The 19,918-nt window shown below is 46.3% G+C and overlaps 1 protein-coding gene across 1 annotated transcript in view; it reads right to left on the reverse strand.

Moving 5' to 3' along the window:
- PERM1 (PPARGC1 and ESRR induced regulator, muscle 1) overlaps nucleotides 1-19,918 on the reverse strand; it is a 72,949-nt gene that overhangs the window by 25,949 nt on the left and 27,082 nt on the right. The window lies entirely within an intron of this gene.

Here is a 19,918-nt window from a genome sequence, read left to right on the forward strand (position 1 = left end):
TCCTCCAATATTTGCATATTTTGTAAATACTGGCCGGTCGGAGAACTGCACCACAAAGTTCAGACAGGTGCGAATTTTGAAGGATAGCTGTGTTTCGGTTCAAATATTGTCTCACAAAGTGCAGATTTGATAGATTTGGCTTTAAATGCTTACTGAATAAAATTTCTCCTCCATCCCTAGTCATGACTGGAATGGCCCATCTCGACACTTGCCAGTGATGATTTGGCCCACTGTGTCTAAGGAACCCGGATGCCTCTTGTTCCTAGACCTGCCATGAAACACAGCCATAAATCCCAGAGAGTGCTGTTCTTCCCACACTTTAGTAACCTGTATAAATAAACAGCAAATCTGTCTGTCACCCTTCTGAGTTATGTTGGAGAGATTAGAGACTGCAAGTGTGAAAAGTTAATTGCTTAGCACTTCAGTTAATCATCCTGAAAAGAGCTTCTGGGCTGCAGATGAGGGAGCTGCCTCGTTAATTTCCAAGGCTACTGTTCACTGGTGCCCACCAAGTTTATGGAAACCCCACTACCAGCCACACCCTGGACCCTTTCAAAGGGGTTGTTTCTCGCAGCATAGTTAATTGTTAACTAACCTTAAGGCAACATATGCAGCCTTATAAGGGCTGCTTGCCAGGGACAGCCTTGATTTCATTGTACAAAAATATGCCCATTGAACGAGATTTTCTTTCTTACATTTTTTTTAATCCACACCTGTCCTTCTGGATACTCAGAATTGTGTGCAAATGTGGTGTGCCCCCCCCCCCCCGACATGTAATCCTTATAACCACAACCCTGCAAAGTAGTTAAAGTTGAAAACTTCTGTGTGGCCCAAGGTCATGCAAGCAAACATGCTCCTCCTTTAATATTTTATCCTCACAACAACCCTGAAAAGTAGTTTAGGTGGAAAGTTTAAGAGAGCAGGCCAAGGTCACTTAATGAAGGTTCATGGTTAAGCAGGGATTTGAACGTGGGTCTCTCTCATTGGCTTACGTTCTGTGCATTCTGTGCACAATACCATTTAGGGAGATTTGTGATAAATGCCTTATTGACAATTTTGCAAGTTGTTCCAGTTTCTTTATGGATTCCTTTGGAAGTTAAGATATCTAAAGGGAGCCTGTGCGTTCAGCAGAATGAAGCAGGATAATTCGGAAGTGGTAGAATGAACGGCATTTTATAAGAATGTAAGAGCCCTGCTGGATCAAATATAAGCCCCGTATAGTCTTGTTCTCATGGTGGCTAAACAGTTGCCCAATGGGAAGCCCATAATCAGGACCTGACTGCAACAGTACAGTGGTATCTTGGATTCCATATGCTTCAGGTTACATACGCTTCAGGTTACAGACTCCGCTAACCCAGAAATAGTACAGTGGTACCTCGGGTTAAGTACTTAATTCGTTCCAGAGATCCATTCTTAACCTGAAACTGTTCTTAACCTGAAGCACCACGTTAGCTAATGGGGCCTCCTGCTGCTGCTGCGCTGCCAGAGCACAATTTCTGTTCTCATCCTAAAACAAAGTTCTGAACCTGAGGTATTATTTCTGGGATAGCGGAGTCTGTAACCTGAAGTGTATGTAACCTGAACCATATGTAACCTGAGATACCACTGTACCTTGGGTTAAGAACTTTGCTTCAGGATGAGAACAGAAATCGTGCTCCGGTGGCGCAGCGGCAACAGGAGGCCCCATTAGCTAAAGTGGTGCTTCAGGTTAAGAACAGTTTCAGGTTAAGAACGGACCTCCAGAATGAATTAAGTACTTAACTCGAGGTACCACTGTACTCTCCTCACATGAGATTCTCAGGAACTGGTATTGGACAGCATCCTGCCTCCAATACTGGAGTAAAACATAGTAATTACTGACAGCCTTATCCATGACTTTATCTAACCCCCTTTTAAAGCCATCCAAGGAGAATATGATGAATACGAAGTTGGATCGGGTCAAAAAGTCCACCTAGTCTGGCATCCTCTTCTCACAGCGGCCATTTAGATCACTATGGAAAGCTTGCAAACAGTCCAACAGCTTATCTCCCCACTTGTGATTTTTTTTAAAACTGGGGGTGCAAATTTTGTTTCCTTGCATCCGTAACAATGCCACCTCAGTAGTCTCAATGGAAAGCTTTCAGTGACAATGGAGGTTCCTCAGGGTTGGTATCTGGGCAGAAACACGAACTTAAGAGTCTCTCTGTGTGTCGGATGAAACCAGGTCATTGCGGTGGTGGCTCATTGCTATCAAATGTGATGAGCTCATGGGTGATTCTGTGTTCTCTGGATTTCCCCTAGGGAGATGTAGCTATTTGCCAGTCTTAATAAAGATCCTTCAGATGATTGTTCTGCATAGCTCTGTGGCATCTGTGGGTGGCATTGCAAGTAATACCCAAGCGCAACAGCAACTCTCCCTACTAATGATTCTCGGCAACTAGCATTCAGAGGAATGCTGCCTCAGATGGTGGAGGTAGAACCTAGCCATCATGGGTAATAGTCATTGATAGCCTTATCCTCCATGAATGTGCCTGAAACTCTTTTAAAGCCATCTACTTTAGGCTGGCGCTGACAAACTCATTCAAGGGCTACAAGTGAAACCAGTTCAAATTAAGTCCTGACAGTGTCCTACGAGGTTTTAATGTCACTGGCTAAGTCTAAGAAACACTGAATGAGGACCAGGAGAGAGCAACTATCTTCTTGGGAGAGGCTTGACCTAAGTAAGTCAATGGTACATGCATAGGGGAGAAGGTGGGCAGGTGTCAAGAGGTCTAGAGAACCGGTTGTGTGGAAATACAGACTCTGGCAAGTGTGTTGGGGCCACTGGGAAGCTGTCGAGTTCCCATGATATTTTTCTGCCTGAGGCAAAGGACAAGATGGCAGCGTCTCCCCGCATTCCATGTACAGAATGCGAACAGTTCAGTCTTAGGCCACATCCATATGATACATTTATCACCACTTTAAACAGCCATTGCTTCCCCCAAAGAATCATGGCTCAAAAAAGCTCAAAAACTTTGGTGGAACCCCTAAAAAAAAGCAAGCTCAACAACTGTGGCTGCCCCACCTACCCACCCAGAAATCTTGGTTACGCCCATAGCTAAGAGTGGTTAGGAGATCTCAATACCTGTTACAGATCTACAATTTGCAGAATTCTCTGGGGAAAGGGATTGATTGAGCAGTGAGACGGTCTAGGAATCTTGGAGGTTCCTTTCTCTGCCTGCTTTAACCAGATGCAAACACACCCAGCGAGCTGAGCTGCATCCCATCACCTTCACCAGGACCTAGCTGCTAAGCTAAACAGGTCAAGCATCACAGTGAGAGAACGCATTGCTACTCCTAGAGAAATCTTTCTCTATAGTAGTGGGAATGGCAGCCTCTTTTGGTGCCAAGGTGTGAACGTATTAAACCCCCAGCTTTGGAACAAATACAATAGCAGCTTCCCCTTTCCTTCCCACTATTCTTTGGCAGAAGGGCCAAACAGAATTTAGAACAGAGTTTAGAAAGAGACTGTGCAAAACTCCCCCCCCCCTTTTTTAGAAGGAAACTGCTTTTGGGGCAGTTCAGTCCTGTGTAACTAATGCACACATTTTTGCCATTTATCATTTCATGATGGGAAGCAACAGTGTACTCCCCAGTTCAGGAACACGTTGCTGAATATGTTAAATATACACTGAGCTTGAACAGAGAGGCACAGGTGAGTGTATTACTCCACCCTGTAGTCGCAGGCTACTGGAAGCCACAAGGCAGCTGCTGTAATTGCAGGATGATTAGGAAAGGCCTCTTAGTCCATGGCAAGAACGGCACCGGGATCTGCGATAACGCCCCAGCTTGCTGGCAGCTGCTTGCCTGTCCCACACACGGCAACACCAATTAACAACACAATTAGTTACGCCTTCCTGCAATGGTGATGATCCAGGAGGAGAGCCTGCTCCTTGGGTGGAACCTTGAGTGGGGAGAGAGGGAGACAGTGTGCCCTGTGCACCCTCCTGAACCCCCTTGGAAATAGGCCACTGGCTGTGACTGATGAGTGGTGATGCTAGGAGATGTTGCACCCATTGAGCTTCTGTCTGCCCTTCAGCTGTTAAAGGCACAGCAGCGCAACAGTAACTCTCCCCTTCTGCAGTTTTCAGTAACTGGCTTTCAGAGGCATAGTGCCTCTGACAGTGGAGGCAGACCATAGCTGTCAGGATTACTCACCACTTATCTTCCATAAGTTTGCCTAATCCTCATTTAAAGCCATATTCTTAACCATATTGTCAAATACAGAAGTCACACAATATAGTTAAAGTGAATCCAACACACATTTAAAGCATAAACCTTTATTCAAATAATCTTGGGAAAGGTAGTTTCTCCCTACAATTCCCAATGTACCCTTAACAAACTACAGTTCCCAGCATTCTTGGGGAGGGGGAGTCATGTGTTTTAAACCTGTGTTGGGATGCACTTTAAAGGTATGGGGTGGATCTACGCTTATACCACTTTAACAGTCAGGCCTCCCACCCCCAAAAAAAGAATCCTGGGAACTGTAGTTTGTGAGGGAGTGGGGGTCTTCTAACAACTCTCAAGACCCTTACCAGACTGCACTTCCCAGAATTCTTTCGAGGGAAGCCATGTGTTTTAAACAGGTGTTGGATGTGATTTAAATGTATGGTGTGGATCTGCAAGCAGTAAAGACTGTGGAAGAGGCTGCTGAGCTGGAGTGGGCACGAAGGAGTTAAGCCTGCCTGTCTGCGCCAACTTGGAAGTTCTTTTCCCACACTTCTGAGTACCAGGTTGAGCAAGACCTTGTCAGACGGGTGGCTGATAAACCGCATACCATAAAATTTGTCAAAGGCCTCCGCATACTTGACTTCTGAAGCTAAACCTCGCCCTGCCCGTGTGGTGGTGTGCGTCTGCCTGCCTGCCTGCCGTCTTCCTCTCTCACACCCACAAGCACACACACTCCTGTGTAATTCATTAACCCGAGTGCTTGGGTTGTGCCCCAGGACAGACATAACCTATGGCTCTGAGTCAAGGAGGGTGGAGAATTCCCACACTGTGCCTCGTCTCTCTCTCTCTCTCCCAGTCGGGGAAGCGGGCGCTGGGCGGACGCAGCACATTCCATCTCCACATATATATACCAGGCCCAGGGGCGGCTGGTGCAGATCGCTCTCCCCACCCCACTTCCAAACACACTGCAGAATTCATTCCCATAAGAGGCAGTGATAGCCGCCAACTTGGATGGCTTTGGAGGTGGTTTAGACAAACTCCTGGAGGAGCTGCTAGCCACAATGGCCATACTCCACCGCCACGGTGAAAGGCTGTATGCCTCTGAATACCAGTTGCTGGGAATCATACGTGTTGCACCCGGATTCCCCTTGCTGTTGGTTTCCAGTAATGGTCATCTGGTTGGCCACTGTGAGAACAGGATGTTGAACTAGCCACCTGGCCTGATCAAGCAGAGCTCTTCTTGCATTCTTGTTCATCATACTCCCCTTGAGGCAGGATGCCCCTGAATACCAGTTTCTGGGAATCACAAATGGAGAGGGTTACTGCGGCAGTGCTTAGGTCCTGCTTTGGGGATTCCCTTAATGGGAATCCGGTTGGCCACTGTGTCAACAGGATTCTAGACTACATGAGCCACTGGCCTGATTAAGCAGTCAGCCTCTTCTTATAAGCCAGCCTCTTATGTTCAGTTCTAGGAATTAGTTCACATGGCCTGAGTAACATGTTCTGAAGGATGGGTTGTGGGAGTATTTGGTATTTGGCAATGGATAAAGGCTACAACTATGCTTAGATTGTGTACAAAATGTACAACTTGCAACAGGATTAATCTTCTTGCGAACCTCAGCCTCCTTCTTTTTCTCTCTTACAAAAAACACCCAACAAGTTTCTGGTCCTTAACATTTGGCAGAAGCCAAAGGGGTGATTGAATAAGATTTGCTGAAATCAGAAGCCAGGGCTTCTGCTCTGAGAGGCCAGGGCTTCTGCTCTGCAGGCTTCTTAAATAGGTGGGGGAGGTGGAAGAGAAGCGCTTTGCAGCTTAATCTATGATAGCAGAAGGCCCCGATCCCTGGCATTTCCCATTGAAAAGGACGAGATGTTGGCAGGTGCTGGGAAGGACCCTGGAGAGTTACTGCCGTCAGTCAGAGTAGACAGAGCTGGACCAGATGGCGGACAAATAGTCTGACCTGGAATAAGGCAACTCCCTGTGTCTGCCCCATGTTTAGGCCTGTGGGATGCAATAGGTATAATTAGCATCAGGAACCTTGTGTGGCTTTTGGCAGCCAGACAAGCTCCCGATGCCACAGGAGTAGCGCGTGTGAGTGCTGCCCCAGCAGCCTGCCGCACAACAGCCAAAAAACACGCCCAGACCCTCCAACTTTGCAAGCTGCTTACTGTAAATAAAACTATCAGTTTTTCCAACCTGAAGTGGGGCACTTAAGCTTTAAGCGTGGGACAAAAACAGTCTGTCCAGCCCTATGAGTTTACACAACAAAAAGCAAACAGCAGGGGGTGGGGAGGACACACACACACACACACACACACACACACATGTGCAATGGAGAGTTTTGGTTTTTTTAAAAAAGAAGAAAATAAATTAGCTTCCCTCCCCAGGAAATGTCTTTCACAATGACTCATAATATTCCCAGCCTGCAAATTTATATTTGAGAAAAGCATTTTGACAAAGAAGACTGTGTTTTCTCCAAAAGGAATTGTTAGCAGGTTTCATGAGCTTGTCTGGCATTTGCCCCAATTCTTCTTTCAGGACCTCACCTTTTGCTGCTCCTGCATTGTCATGGTGGATGCGATGAACACTTTAGGCTTTTTGTTCAAGCTAACAGCTAGAGATTATCCCTTAGTCCTGGTGGCGGCTGCAGATGCTTGCTTCAGTGGGAGCACTGGTGGCTGGAGGCTACTGGCTGTTGAACACATTTCCACCAGCTCAGGTAGAAACTGAGCAGAACTGGAGTGCAGCGGTCTAACACATTGAAATGAGGCTGCCAAAGGAGAAGATCTCTAATTTTTAGGAGGGTTACTAGTAATGCATGGTGTTTGCTTTTGAGGGGCAGCCATCCATCTGGGGCAGAGGAGGGTGATCCACCACTAAGGGAAATGGGGCACTGTCCCGCCAAACTCAGCCAACCTGCACCTGCCTGTCTTCTGTCTTACATCTAGTCCAAGAGGTGGGCCTGGCTTCCTCCTCTTCCATCTCAGTGTTGCCCCCTGTAGAATTTCGCAGGGAGGAAGAAGATGGGGACAAAACTAGTACTAGTTGGCTCTGCTTGTCATTGGCTCTGGCTCTGCCTACTGTTTGGACTCCCTGCTTTCTGTCCCACCAGTCCTAATGGAGGCTTACCTGCTCTCCTCTACTCAACCTATATATTTGTGACCAGATACTGAAAGGGGGGGGTGAGGGAAGTGTAAGTGAGTCCCCAGTACCAGCTCTTCATCACATTCACACCATAAATTTAAAGCAGATTTAAAGCACATGACTTCACTCAAAGAGTCCTAGGAATTGTCACTTGTTAAGGATGCTGAGAATTATAGCTGTGGGAGTGGCAACTTAATGGACAGTGTGAATGGAATGGAAGTGATCCTCCTGATGGCATTGTTTCCAAGCCCCCCCCCCAAAAAAAACTTGAAAACAACTCTGGAAATCCAATTGGTGCTATGGTAACATCTTCATCCTACATCTAAAGCACGTTTAACATGCACAAGCTTCCCTCAAAGGATCCTGGGAATTTGTTATGGGTGTTGGAAATTATAGCACTGTGAGGGATAAGCTACAGCTACCCAAATTCTTTGAGAGGGCAGCTATGTGCTTTAAATGTATGGTGTGGTTATAGCCCCATAGGGCAGGAGCCAATAAACCATATATTAGTTTTGAAACCATATGGGGCTATAAAGCCATTCCTGAGGGGCATCTAGAAGCATTCTGAATATCACCAGAGCTTATCTGTACAGCAAACGCTCCAGTCAGAATGCTGCTAAATGATCCTGTTCCTTTAGAAGCTGGGTAATAGCACCAAGAGCAAAGATAAAGGGTTATATCCAGTGCTAGTTCTATTCAGAGTAAACTCAGTGAACATGACTAAGGGTCATCAATTTCAGTGGGTCTACTCTGTGTTAAACCACAGAGCCTAGGGCTTGCTGATCAGAAGGTCGGTGGTTCGAATCCCCGTGTCGGGGTGAGCGCCTGTTGCTGGTCCCTGCTCCTGCCAACCTAGCAGTTTGAAAATACATCAAAGTGCAAGTAGATAAATAGGTACCGCTCCGGCGGGAAGGTAAACAGCATTTCCGTGTGCTGCTCTGGTTCACCAGAAGCGGCTTAGTCATGCTGGCCACATGACTTGGAAGCGGTACACCGGCAATAAAGCAAGATGAGCGCTGCAACCCCAGAGTCGTCCGCAACTGGACCTAATGGTCAGGGGTCCCTTTACCTTTACCTCTGAGTAGAATTAATCAGAATGTAACCCATAGTCTGTCAATAATTTGGACCACTAGCATGTGGTCTCTGGTACATTGCCCACCCACCCCCAGTGCTTCTTGTCTTCTAGTGAGCAGGGGGATGATCTGAATCGGCTGCCAGTTAAAGGCAGACCAGCCTAGATTTGCCCTTTCCAAAGCAGGATGCAAACCAAAACACAGCCCTCCTTGAAAATTCACACTGGAATCACACAAAACTATCTGGATTCTACAATGCAATTCTCCAGTCAAGCAATGAGTACAGAAATGCACAAGCTAGTGTGAAGTGTGCACATAAACTGCACGTGTTAGTGAAAATAACATACAAAAATGCATTATAACAGGGAAGACTGCTTTGCAAATAAAGAGTGTCGATTAGAGGAAGCTGCTTATACAAAAATGGGTGGGTGACCTTGGGCCAGTCACACTTCTTTGAAGTCTCTCAGCCCCACTCACCTCACAGAGTGTTTGTTGTGGGGGAGGAAGGGAAAGGAGAATGTTAGCCGCTTTGAGACTCCTTAAAGGGAGTGAAAGGCAGGATATCAAATCCAAACTCCTCTTCTTCTTCTTTTTCTTCTTCTTCTACAAAAATGTGCATATTAAAATTAATTTGCACTAAAACACTGATGAATTTTCATGATGGCTTCTTTTTCCCCCTTAAAATGCAAACTGATGTGGAAATAGGGAGAATGGAATTAAGACTGGAAAAACAAGAAACAGAGAGGAGCCAGAATGGACAGTTTTGCCCATCCCTGAAGTTACTCAGCTTCAAAACCTACTTGGGAGGCACATGACACATGTCCCAGGCTGCACTAATGCCACCACCTTTATCCTGTAATTTTTCATACTACTTTTAGGATGACCCTTTTCTTTCTTTTTAAATTGCATTCTTCTCTCTCTGCAGATGCCTGTGTGAACTAGCTTCATGGTTATTCTTACATGGTATTGGTAGGAGTGACTCTTCCACCCTTCGGAGCTGGTTCTGTGCACTTTCTCCTCCACTGTCCGCACCGCTCACCTGCAAATTTAACCTTTCTGACTTGGAAGTGAATTTGTGGGAATGAAGTTTTGTCCTTTGATTTATTCCCCATAATTGGACAGTAGTCATAATTTTGTTTCGGTACTAATCTTATTTGAGTGCAATGTGCACAGCTGTGCTTACTCTGAAAGTCTTTACAGTGGAACCTTGGCTTTCGAGTGTCTTGGAAGCTGAACCATCTTCCAGAATGGATTATGTTCGAAAACCAAGGTTCCACTGTACTTTTACCAGCAGGTGTAGTGCAGGGGCAAAGCTGAGTTGTGTTTGCGATTGAGGAAGGAAAGTGTGCCCTCAGAAGCAGTTGGGGAGGGGACCTTGTTCCCACTGAGGTTCAGCCTTGGTATCTGTATTCAGTCTATATTCAGCACATTATTTTTCAGATATTCAAAGCATTAGAACTGAGCCCTGGAAGAAATGATAACAGAATCCCTGAGTGTGGGTGGAGTGCTTTCTCTGTATCATGCAGTAACTATAGCAGAAAGCATGTCAGTAGAGCAACTTGTGAATCTCAACTATTTTGACTTACAAAAGGCAGGTAAGCCCGTAAGGATTGCATATAGAAAGTTAGGGATGTCGTGTTCAGTGGGAAGATATGGCCTTGGTCAGAATGCAATGTACCATTTTTTAAAGCAAACACAGCTGTCTTTAACTGGGCTTTCCAGGCTCTTGGTGACCCAGCTATCATTAATGAACTTTTGGCTAAACTGTCTAAAAGGGGGGGGGGGTGAAAGAACCCCCTGGCTGTGCCAGATCAAGGTCCATCTAACCCTGGATCCTGACTGCAATGGCAGCAAACCAAATGCAGCTGCGAATCTCACTGGCACAAAAGCATGGACTTGGTGATCCCCTTCTTTTTTTGTCCCTATCGAAAGAACATCAGAAGAGATAACAGGCCCATCTAGTCCAGCATCCTGTTTGCACAGTGGTTAGTCAGATGTCCCAATATGCTAACAGCCCATCTGTGATTCCTAGCAACTGGTATTCAGAGGAATACTACCTCCAACAGTGGAGGGAGAAGCCTGCTGTGGGACGGCACACAAACTAAGCTTTGGAGCAATCTAGAGCAATACAAGTCCTTCAGATTTGGATACCTAGAAGGGGTAGAGGAGAGAAAGGCCTTCTAAGATAGAAAATGAAATTGTGAGATTTGGAGTTTTACAAGCCCCTGAAGAGCCCCTATATCCCTTATTGCCAAAGGCTCTTCTTCAACTTTGTACACATTCCTTCATTTCTTTTGCTTAGCCTGCATTGAACATAAGAAGATCCTGCTGGATCAGACCAATGGCCCATCTAGCCCAGCATCCTGTTCTCACAATGGGCAACCAGGTGCCTTTGAGAAACCTGCAAGCTGGACCTGAGCACAAGAGCCCACTCCTTTCCTGTGGTCTCCAGCAATTGGTATTCAGAATAATTATTGCCCCCAGTCGTGGAGGCAGAGTGGCACCACCAGGGACAGGAACCATTGATAGCCTTGTCTTCCATTAGTTTGCCCGGTCCTCTTTTAAAGCCACCCAAGCTGGTGGCCATCATTCCCTCTTGTGAGAGCAGGTTCCATAATTTAACTATGTGCTGCATGAATAAGCACTTTATTTTATCTGTCCTGAATCTTCTAGCACTCAGATTCACTGGATGTCCATGAGTTCTAGTATTACAAGAGAGGCAGAAAAACTTCGCTATCCACTTTCTCCATGCCATGAATAATTTTATAAACTTTCAGCTTGTTGCCTCTTCCTTGTTTTTTCTCTAAAGTAAAAAGCCCCAAATGCTGCAACCTTTTCCCATAGGGAAGCAGCTCCACCCTCTTGATCATTTGGCTTCTGAAGTAAGCTTGCTCAGACTGAAACAATTGTCTGTTTTGTTTTGTTTTTAAGTAGATTTCTGAGAATGTTTAACATTTAATGACATCATGGATCTTCAGGCATGGATCTGTTGCTCAAATCATAGCAATGATCTACTCCAAGGGTAGGCAACCTAAGGCCCAGGGGGAGGATGCGGCCCACTCGCCTTCTCTATCTGGCCTGCGGATGGTCCGGAAATCAGCATGTTTTTACATGAGTGGAATGTGTCCTTTTATTTAAAATGCATCTCTGGGTTATTTGTGGGGACTGCCTGGTGTTTTTACATGAGCAGAATGTGTGCTTTTATTTAAAATGCATCTCTGGGTTATTTGTGGGGCATAGGAATTCATTCATTCCCCCCCCCATATAGTCCGGCCCACCACATGGTCTGAGGGACGGTGGACTGGCCCACAGCAGAAAAAAGTTGCTGACCCCTGATTCTACTCGCTAGAAAAGTTGTTATGGGCTAAAGCAGGGGTCTGCAACCCGCGGCTCCGGAGCCGCATGTGGCTCTTTTACACCTTTGCCGTGGCTCCGGGGCGGATACTAGCGAGGGGAGGAGGCGCATTGTGCGCCCCGACACTCCCCACTGTGGGGGGCCCTGTACTGGCTGTGACCTCGCATGGGGGCAGTGCGTGCGTTAGTCACGCACCGTCCCAATGTCACCTTCCCGCCCGCTGTCAGATTGCGGCTCCGGAGATATATTTGTTTTAAATGTTGCAATGGTTTTGCGGCTCCCAGGTTTTTTTCCTTCGGAAACGGGTCCAAGTGGCTCTTTTTGTCCTAAAGGTTGCAGACCCCTGGGCTAAAGGCAATAACATTCCTCTTCTCCCAGGACAACTGATGGCCTTTTAAACTGGGGAAGGGTATTGTTTTTGTTTGTTTTAATTGTAAGAATTTTTGTGTTTTTATATTGTAAACCACCCTGTGATCTTTGGATGAAGGTCGGTATGGAAATTTAATAAAAATAAAATAATAAAAAAGAGGAACAGAAGTGAAATTGCACCATAACTTTCCCCTCCTGCAGTTTCTATTGAGTTTTGTGGCACTTTATAAGACAGACAGATTGCAATGGAGTTTGGTCTATTAGGATGAATGAGCCACTGTCCCACAGTCTGACATCAGTCAGTAACCTGCCAGCCTGCCTTATTTCTTACATCCAGTACAGGGAGTGGCATAGCCTGTCAACTTCCTCCTTCTTACTCTTAGAGTTGCCACTTATAGAACTCAGCAGAGAGGAGGTTGGGGGTCAAAACTAGAATCAGTTGGTCCATCTAGCTTAGTATTGTCTTCACTGACTGGCAGCAGCTCTCCAGGGTTTCAGACAGAGAATATTTCCTAGCCTTACCTGGAGATGTCTGAGTTTGAACTCGACCTTCTGCATGCAAAGCATGCGAACTAGACACTCTACCACTGAGCTGAAGCCCTTCGCCTAATGAGATTTACTGTATTCCAGGACACATTTGTGCATCATGAGTCCTGAAGAATTTCTGGATCACCATGAACAATAAATGACTTAAATAAGAAAATATATTGGTCTTGCCTCCTTCACTCAGCCTCTATGAAAGAGCAGGCAGGGTTATTCTGCTGTGCCTGTGAAACTGGGTGGGATTGCATCATTGCCTTGCTCCCAATGGAGCAAGAGAATGCTCTCGCTGTGTTTCTGCATGAATCACTGCTCTGGGCTGGCCTCCTCCAATCAGCTTCCACTTTGACGGTGTTGTGGGGGGTGCGAGTGCGGGAACAAAAGCCTGCCACGAAATTGGGTTGGCTGGGCTGGCCACGAGCTGAAGCCCAAAACATGTGGAGGGCATGAAAACTTGACAAAGGCTGAATCACATTATCACTTGGTCACTTCTAATGCAGAAGAGGGTGCCTGTTGTGCTTCTGCATGAGGAAATGTTCCGGAACTAGCTTCCTTCCCACCCCAAATCCATGATTTAGATACACAAGGAAAGGAACCATTCTATAAGCAAGCTCTTGGCTTTTGCTTTTTTAATGCTGGTGTAAGATTGAACTCTCAGTCAAAGGGGGTGGGTGGGTAGGTGGGGGGGACGGGGACACAACTGTGTGTGTCAGCAGTCTGGGAAAGTCTGGCTTTCAAAGTACCAGGAGGCCATGGCCAGAACAGTGGCAACTCTACCCTTCTCCCTGACAGCTTTCATCCTAGAGATTAACCACCGAAACCAGCTAACAACAGCAGGTTTGCTTCTCCATTCTCTCACCTTCCTCTGACACCAGATCCTTCCTGGCTCATGTGTACACTTCATCTCTTTCTTTCTCCTGTGATCTGGAGTCTCTCTCCTCTTCCCCCTCTCCTTCCCTCCTCCTCCTTGCCTCTCTCTCTCCTAAGTCTGCTTACTGCTGACTGAAGCTGTCATTATCAGCTCAATAAATCTCTTGGCACTGGATTCTTTTTTTTTTTTTAATTGAACCGCTTGCTTGCCTGAGGGAGGGGGCGGGGGGGGGAGAGAGACGAGGCTTGCAAAAGGTTGAGGAGAGCACCACTTTCCCACGCCTAGGACACACCGCCTTGCGCATTCCCTGGCTGCCAGAACTTTTGCAAATGTTTGGATAGCCTTGAACAAACAGCACACCTTCTTTTTTCAGAAAGGGAGGCCAACAGGAAATTTTGCTAACCGTCCCCCCCCTTCTTCCCCCTCAGCCCATCCACCGCCGCCGCCACCCAGCTCTGAACAAGTCACGAATTGTGTCTCTGCATGTGTGTGTATTTATTCTAGGCTTGTCAGGCCTTTGGGGTTTAAGGGTTTTGAGCAGTGCAATGGATACTGATGCACAAAAGACGCTGTACAAAGCAAACCCGGCAGAAAGGAGATGGCTACCTTCCCCACTTCCTTCTATAAACATAGGACACCTGCACATTTATATTGCCAGGCTGCTGTATAACAGGTGAAGTTCCCCCATGCACAAATATTTCCTAAGCTGAGTTTCTGTCTGTCGTTTTCAGCTGGTTGCAAAAAGAAAGAGGCTGCCTGAGGGACAGCATAATCACCATCGCTGTCGCCATCAGCATCATTGTATTTCCCTTCCACCTTTTCTCCAAGGAGCTCTAGGTGGCACACCTACTTGACCTCTCTGTTTTATCCTCACAACAACCCTGTGAGGTAGGTTAGGCAGAGAGAGGTCCCGTCCATACCTCCGTTTAATGTGGATTGTGAACCCCTTTAATTCTCCCTCATTCTCCAACTTTGCTCTCCCCCACTTTCTCCTCCTTAAATTCAGAGATTCCTCATGCTTTGAAAATCCGAACAGGAGAGCTGAGTTGACAGCAGAGGCCATGTTAGGGATCAGAAAGTGTGGGCCAGTTGGAGGAGAGTGTCATGTGGACCAGGGGGAATTAAAAGGAAGCACAAGCAGTTCACAATCCAGATTAAGCCGAGCTATGGATGGGCCCAGTTAGTGACTGGCTCAAGTTCACCTAATGAGCTCCATGGCTGAGTGGGGATTTAGACCTTGGCCTTACGAGTCCAGCACTCTAACCACTGCACCACATTGGCTCTAGAAGTTAACATTAAGCTTAATCCACCAAATAGATCCTTTCCTGACATTGACGTTGTGAACCATATTTGATGACCAAAATTCAGATGTTCCCTAGAAAGAGATGTCATAAATGGTATTAGTTGCAGCTAGACAGGTAACAGCAAAAAGTCGGAGAAGCGAAGAACAGAGGAACATTTCAAGAATGGAAAGTTTTAATGTGGCAACATGTCTTAATGGAAAGAGGAATGAGACAGACAAATATAGGTGATATCATAGGACAGAGGTATGGATTCCTTCAAGATAGGGCTGGGCCCAAGGCATTTGGGCACCTCAGGTGAAGCAGAAAATGCTTTTTTATTCCCTTCCAGAGAAGTGAGGAGATCTAAATCAGGAACAAGGCTGGTGGGGGTGGGATTAAGATCAACATCAGGACCAACGTAAGGAACAAGGGGGTAGTGAAGATCTACATCGGGAACAAGAAGGGGAATGAAATCAACCTTACGCGGCTGTCATAGGGGGCAGGAATGGGGCCTGCTCTGAATCACACTGGGCAGGTGCAGACCCCAGGAGACCCCAGAAGGCAGCCCCCAACATTTCCTCCCATGGGGTGGGAGGGGGCCAGCAACACCTCCTATGTGCTGAGAGGCTGCTGAGGAGGTGGCAGATCTGACTTCCAAATAACATGCTGGGTAGGGTTGTAAAAGTAACGTTTAGGAAGTTGCTGAGCTTTTTGTAGGAAGACCCCCAAAACAAGAAATTTTTCTATTGACGTAGTGTCCGAGAAGATGCGGATGTATGGCAGCCCGAACTGGGGATGTGTTCCTTGAAGGCTGCCCAAGGCGGTTGTCTCCACCTTGCCTCATGGGCAGGCCCTGGGCCAAGTGCTGGTCAAACTGGGACCTCAACACCTGCCTCACAAGAACTCTCCAAGAGAGCCTTGATCAGCTGAGGTGGAACAGTGCCTGCTCTTCACAATCTTATTGACATTGTCAATAAGAAGACAGACACAAAAGGTAGCGCATTGTATACCAGGCAAAACAAATCTAAATTCTATGTGTTGTAACTTTTGCGTGTTATTGTTATATATGAAAAAATATATTGTGGTACCTTGGGTTACAGACGCTTCAGGTTACAGACTCCGCTAAACCAGAAGTAGTACTTCGGGTTAAGAACTTTGCTTCAGGATGAGAACAGAAATCATGCAGCGGCAGCACAGCAGCAGCGGGAGGCCCTATTAGCTAAAGTGGTACCTCAGGTTAAGAACCGTTTCAGGTTAAGAACGGACCTCCAGAACGAATTAAGTTCTTAACCCGAGGTACCACTGCATAACAATAGGAACCCCAGAGGTCATCCAACACAGCCTGCTGCTGAATGCAAGATCTGCAGACGCAGGGTGTAACTACAGCACCCCCCATTCACCTCACCTATCAATAGCCATCTGGCCTCTGCTTAAACACCTCCAGTGAAGGAGAGCCCATGACCTCCTGAGGCAGTCAGTTCCACAGGTGAACAGCTCTTAGCATTAGGCAGTTCCTCCCTATGGTTTGCCAAAATACTGTAGGCTTCCCTAAAATATCCGCCCACTGGGTCACATGTTGCTTATGGATACTTCTGGGTAGAATTGCCAATTTACCAATGTAATTCCCACCCCACCCCACCCCTCCAACCCTTAACAGCAGCAATGGCAGACAGGAATCCTCCATAGGGGAATCTTTTCCTTAGCCCAGTAATACATTAATGGGGGAAGGGCTGTTCCTGCCGAATGTCTACATTTAAACAGTTAAAAGGCCCGAGCACACTGCTTGAAAGAAATGTGCACCAGGAAACTGGGGCTGGGGGGGGGGGAGGCTTAATGTTTTTATCTCTTGGGAGATTGTTCTTTCCTTCCGAATTCAAGTGCTCCAAAGCTTGCTTTATTGGTGCCGAAGAACCCTGAGGGCAGAGAGGTTTGTTTGAGGTTCTTTATTTTTAAAGAAGGATATGCCAGGGTATCTTATGCCCAAGAAGTACTGCTCTTCCTTTAGTTTCAGAAGTGTGTGTGAACGGTAGAGGGCATGTGGTTACTTGCTGTGAAAGGAGCCAAGCTCTGCACATGCTCTGGGGTGCCCTTGTCTTTAAGATGTTAAATAATAAATTGCTCTTACATTTCCCTGGGACCTTATGGTGACAGGAGGGGTAAGAAACACAAGGGCACCCCAGAGCATGTGTAGTGTGTTTTGTCCTCACAGAGTGGGTGTTTTGTCCTCACAGAGTGGGGGAACCACAGCCCCACACCCTGCATCTGGAATTCTATTCCCACCAGTTCCTTAAATCCCAATTATGTCCAGATTATCCTTGGAAATGGGAAGATCTCCACGAAATGAACCAGCTGAATAAATGTGTGAAATGTGTTTTAAACAAATAGTGTGGATGTGACCTTGGTGTGTGTGTGTGTGTGCGCACCCCTCACTGTCCTTCTCCCTCAGCGGTTCCCCTGATTGACGAAGGGCCAAGCCCTTCCACAAGAGCCTTTAGAAATCCCACATGACTTAAAGGCTCCCTTTGACGCACACGGTCTCCGGAGCTGCCAAGACGTCCATGCCTCTGCCTGGAGCAAGTGGGGAGGTTTCTGTTCGCTTTCCAAGTCTGCACAGGGGCGTCTGGCCCACAGATGCAGTAACTAGGCCGAGCAGAGAGAGAACTGTGCGGGGGGGGGGGGAATGATTATGCGTGTAACGGCAAGGTCCAGCTGGGAAGAGTTTAGCATTGGTCCTGCTGGCTCAGGATTAGGGAGGAAAAATGCCAATGCTGGGGGAGTTTTGTGTTGCATTCCCTCAAGTGCCAGGGCCTCCCGCCTACACAGTGAATCCGGCTAGAAGCGATTGCCTGGTCTCACTTGGAGTTTATGGTGGGCTTGTGGCAAGGGAAAAGCAGTGTGATCGTAGCAGCTGGGCGTCACCGTCACAATTCTTTAAAAATGTGTTCACTGCCAAAAAAAATTGAGCGTTTGAAAATTGGGCAGAGTGCCACTGTGGTGTAGCGGTTATTTATTGCTGTTTACATCCCACCTTTTCTTTTCTACAGAGCTTGAGGTGGCATCCATTGTTCTCCCTCCTCTTCATTTACTCCCCACAACCTTGCAAGGTAGGTTAGGTTGAGAGGTAGTGGCTGGCCCATGGTCGCTCCAGTGAGCTTCAGGGACGAGTAGGGATAAGATTTTTAGTCTCTCCCAGGTCCTAGGCTGGATCTAGACACATCAAAGAAGCGTTTCAGAGCTTAAAGGGTTGTAAATTTAAACAGGGAAAACAGGTAGAGAAAAATAGGACTCTACATCGCCATCTGGTGGCACAATGTTATATTGCATATGCCACACATATAGATCTCTTTTTCTTTACCAGTCTAGCCTGAGTCCCTAGTCCGACACCATCATTTGGGCATGAAGCTCACTGGGTGTGAGCTTGTGCCAGCCATTGCCTCTCAGCCTAAACTACCTCACAGGGTTGTGGTGAGGATAAAACAGGGAGGAGAACCAGGTACACTGCTTTGAACTCCTTGGAGGGAAGGTGGGACAGGAATGTAATAAATATAGAGAAACATGTTAGAGGTCAATTCTGCACTTCCTGACCAGAATACCTATACCCTAAAATCCCAGATGCTGTGGGATAGGCTACACAGTGGTCACGAAAATGGACATGCTCTGAAGCACATTTTATTATTATTAATATATTTAATTATTAGCTGCTTTTTCCCCCACAAAAAGTGACATAATGTGATTTCGAGTCACTGCTAGGACAGAATCCCACCACTGAACATGCTCTTTGCTGAATCTCTGTAGGTATGCACTCCCATCCCACACTTGGATAATTATAATTTGGCTCTCATTTTCTGAAGTTTATAATTATAATTCATTGCGCCCAGGGCTCACAAAAACTCTTTGCTTTGTTTGGTTTTGCCGAGGGAGGGGGGAGTGCCAAGGGTATAATAAACTTGTATGATGTAACAAAGACAAAAGTACATACGAGCATGTGCAAAGGGTTTTAAAAAATCCATATGCAGCTAGCCCATGGAGAGTTATAGGGTTTTTTTTATTTTTAAAAAAGATATTGCTTCCCAAACCAGCCTAAACTAAAGCAGACCAGATTAATTATTTTGTCATGTATAAAATATATCAGCTTAATTATTTTGTCAAGCGGATGTCATCCCAAAAGGACAGTTTGGTGGCTTGTTTGTTGGTTTGAAACAATTTCAAGGTTTTTTGTTTTTGTTTTAAATAAAATCGCAGCTTGTGCCTTTTTGGAGTTGTGAGAGCATTTTGAACTGTTGGTGGACACAACAGACTAGTTCTCCTTTTTTGGCAGGCAGACCTGGTCTTTGCAGATTTCGTAACAACGCATGCCTTACAGCAAGGACGGAACTTGGAAAGGATTAACAGGGTAGAAAGCTGCAGGCCTGCTGAGTTCTGGGAACGTAAAAGCTTCAGAGGCCTCCTGACAGCTCCCCCGTCCGTCTCCCCCCCCCCCACTCCTGTGCCTGCCTTCCTTCTCCCCACCAGCTTCCTGTAGCTGTTTTCCCTGTGATGAGATGTTTGACCTCCAGTGAGTCAAAACTGGAAAGATTCCAGAATTTAGATTTCTTTTTTTTTCCTGGGCTTTTTCAGACAGTGGGGTTATTACAAAGAAAAGGAGGAAAGGGGGCACTGGTTCCCTAATATTGCTAATCCTATCCTGTGCCCGTGAAATGGATGGCTGGATGCAGAGTTAAGTGCAAAATATTATTTACAGTATTTCTTATCACTGGTTGCAATCATTCATAGACCACTCTTCCCATCCAAGGAAACCCAAAGTGATCTTACAGAATAACACTCCCAACACTAATGTGTTGGGGGAAAAAACCTATGTAAAATCAGATAAATATTAAAATATACATAAAATCCAAGTAAAGCCAGTGGCAACAGTAGGTGCATTTCTCTTTGCTAGCCTTAAAAACACAAAACTTGATGACATGTGCACTTAACTGCATATGGCATATGAATGCCCCTGCCCCACAAAATAGAGGGAGAAGCAAAAGGTGTGGGGGATAATGGCATTATGACGAAGCCTCATACTGAGTCACACCATTGGGTCTTTCTACTGTA

The sequence above is a fragment of the Podarcis melisellensis genome, assembly GCF_964234715.1.
Source record: "Podarcis melisellensis genome assembly, chromosome: 8".
In the NCBI taxonomy this organism is placed as follows: domain Eukaryota; kingdom Metazoa; phylum Chordata; class Lepidosauria; order Squamata; family Lacertidae; genus Podarcis; species Podarcis melisellensis.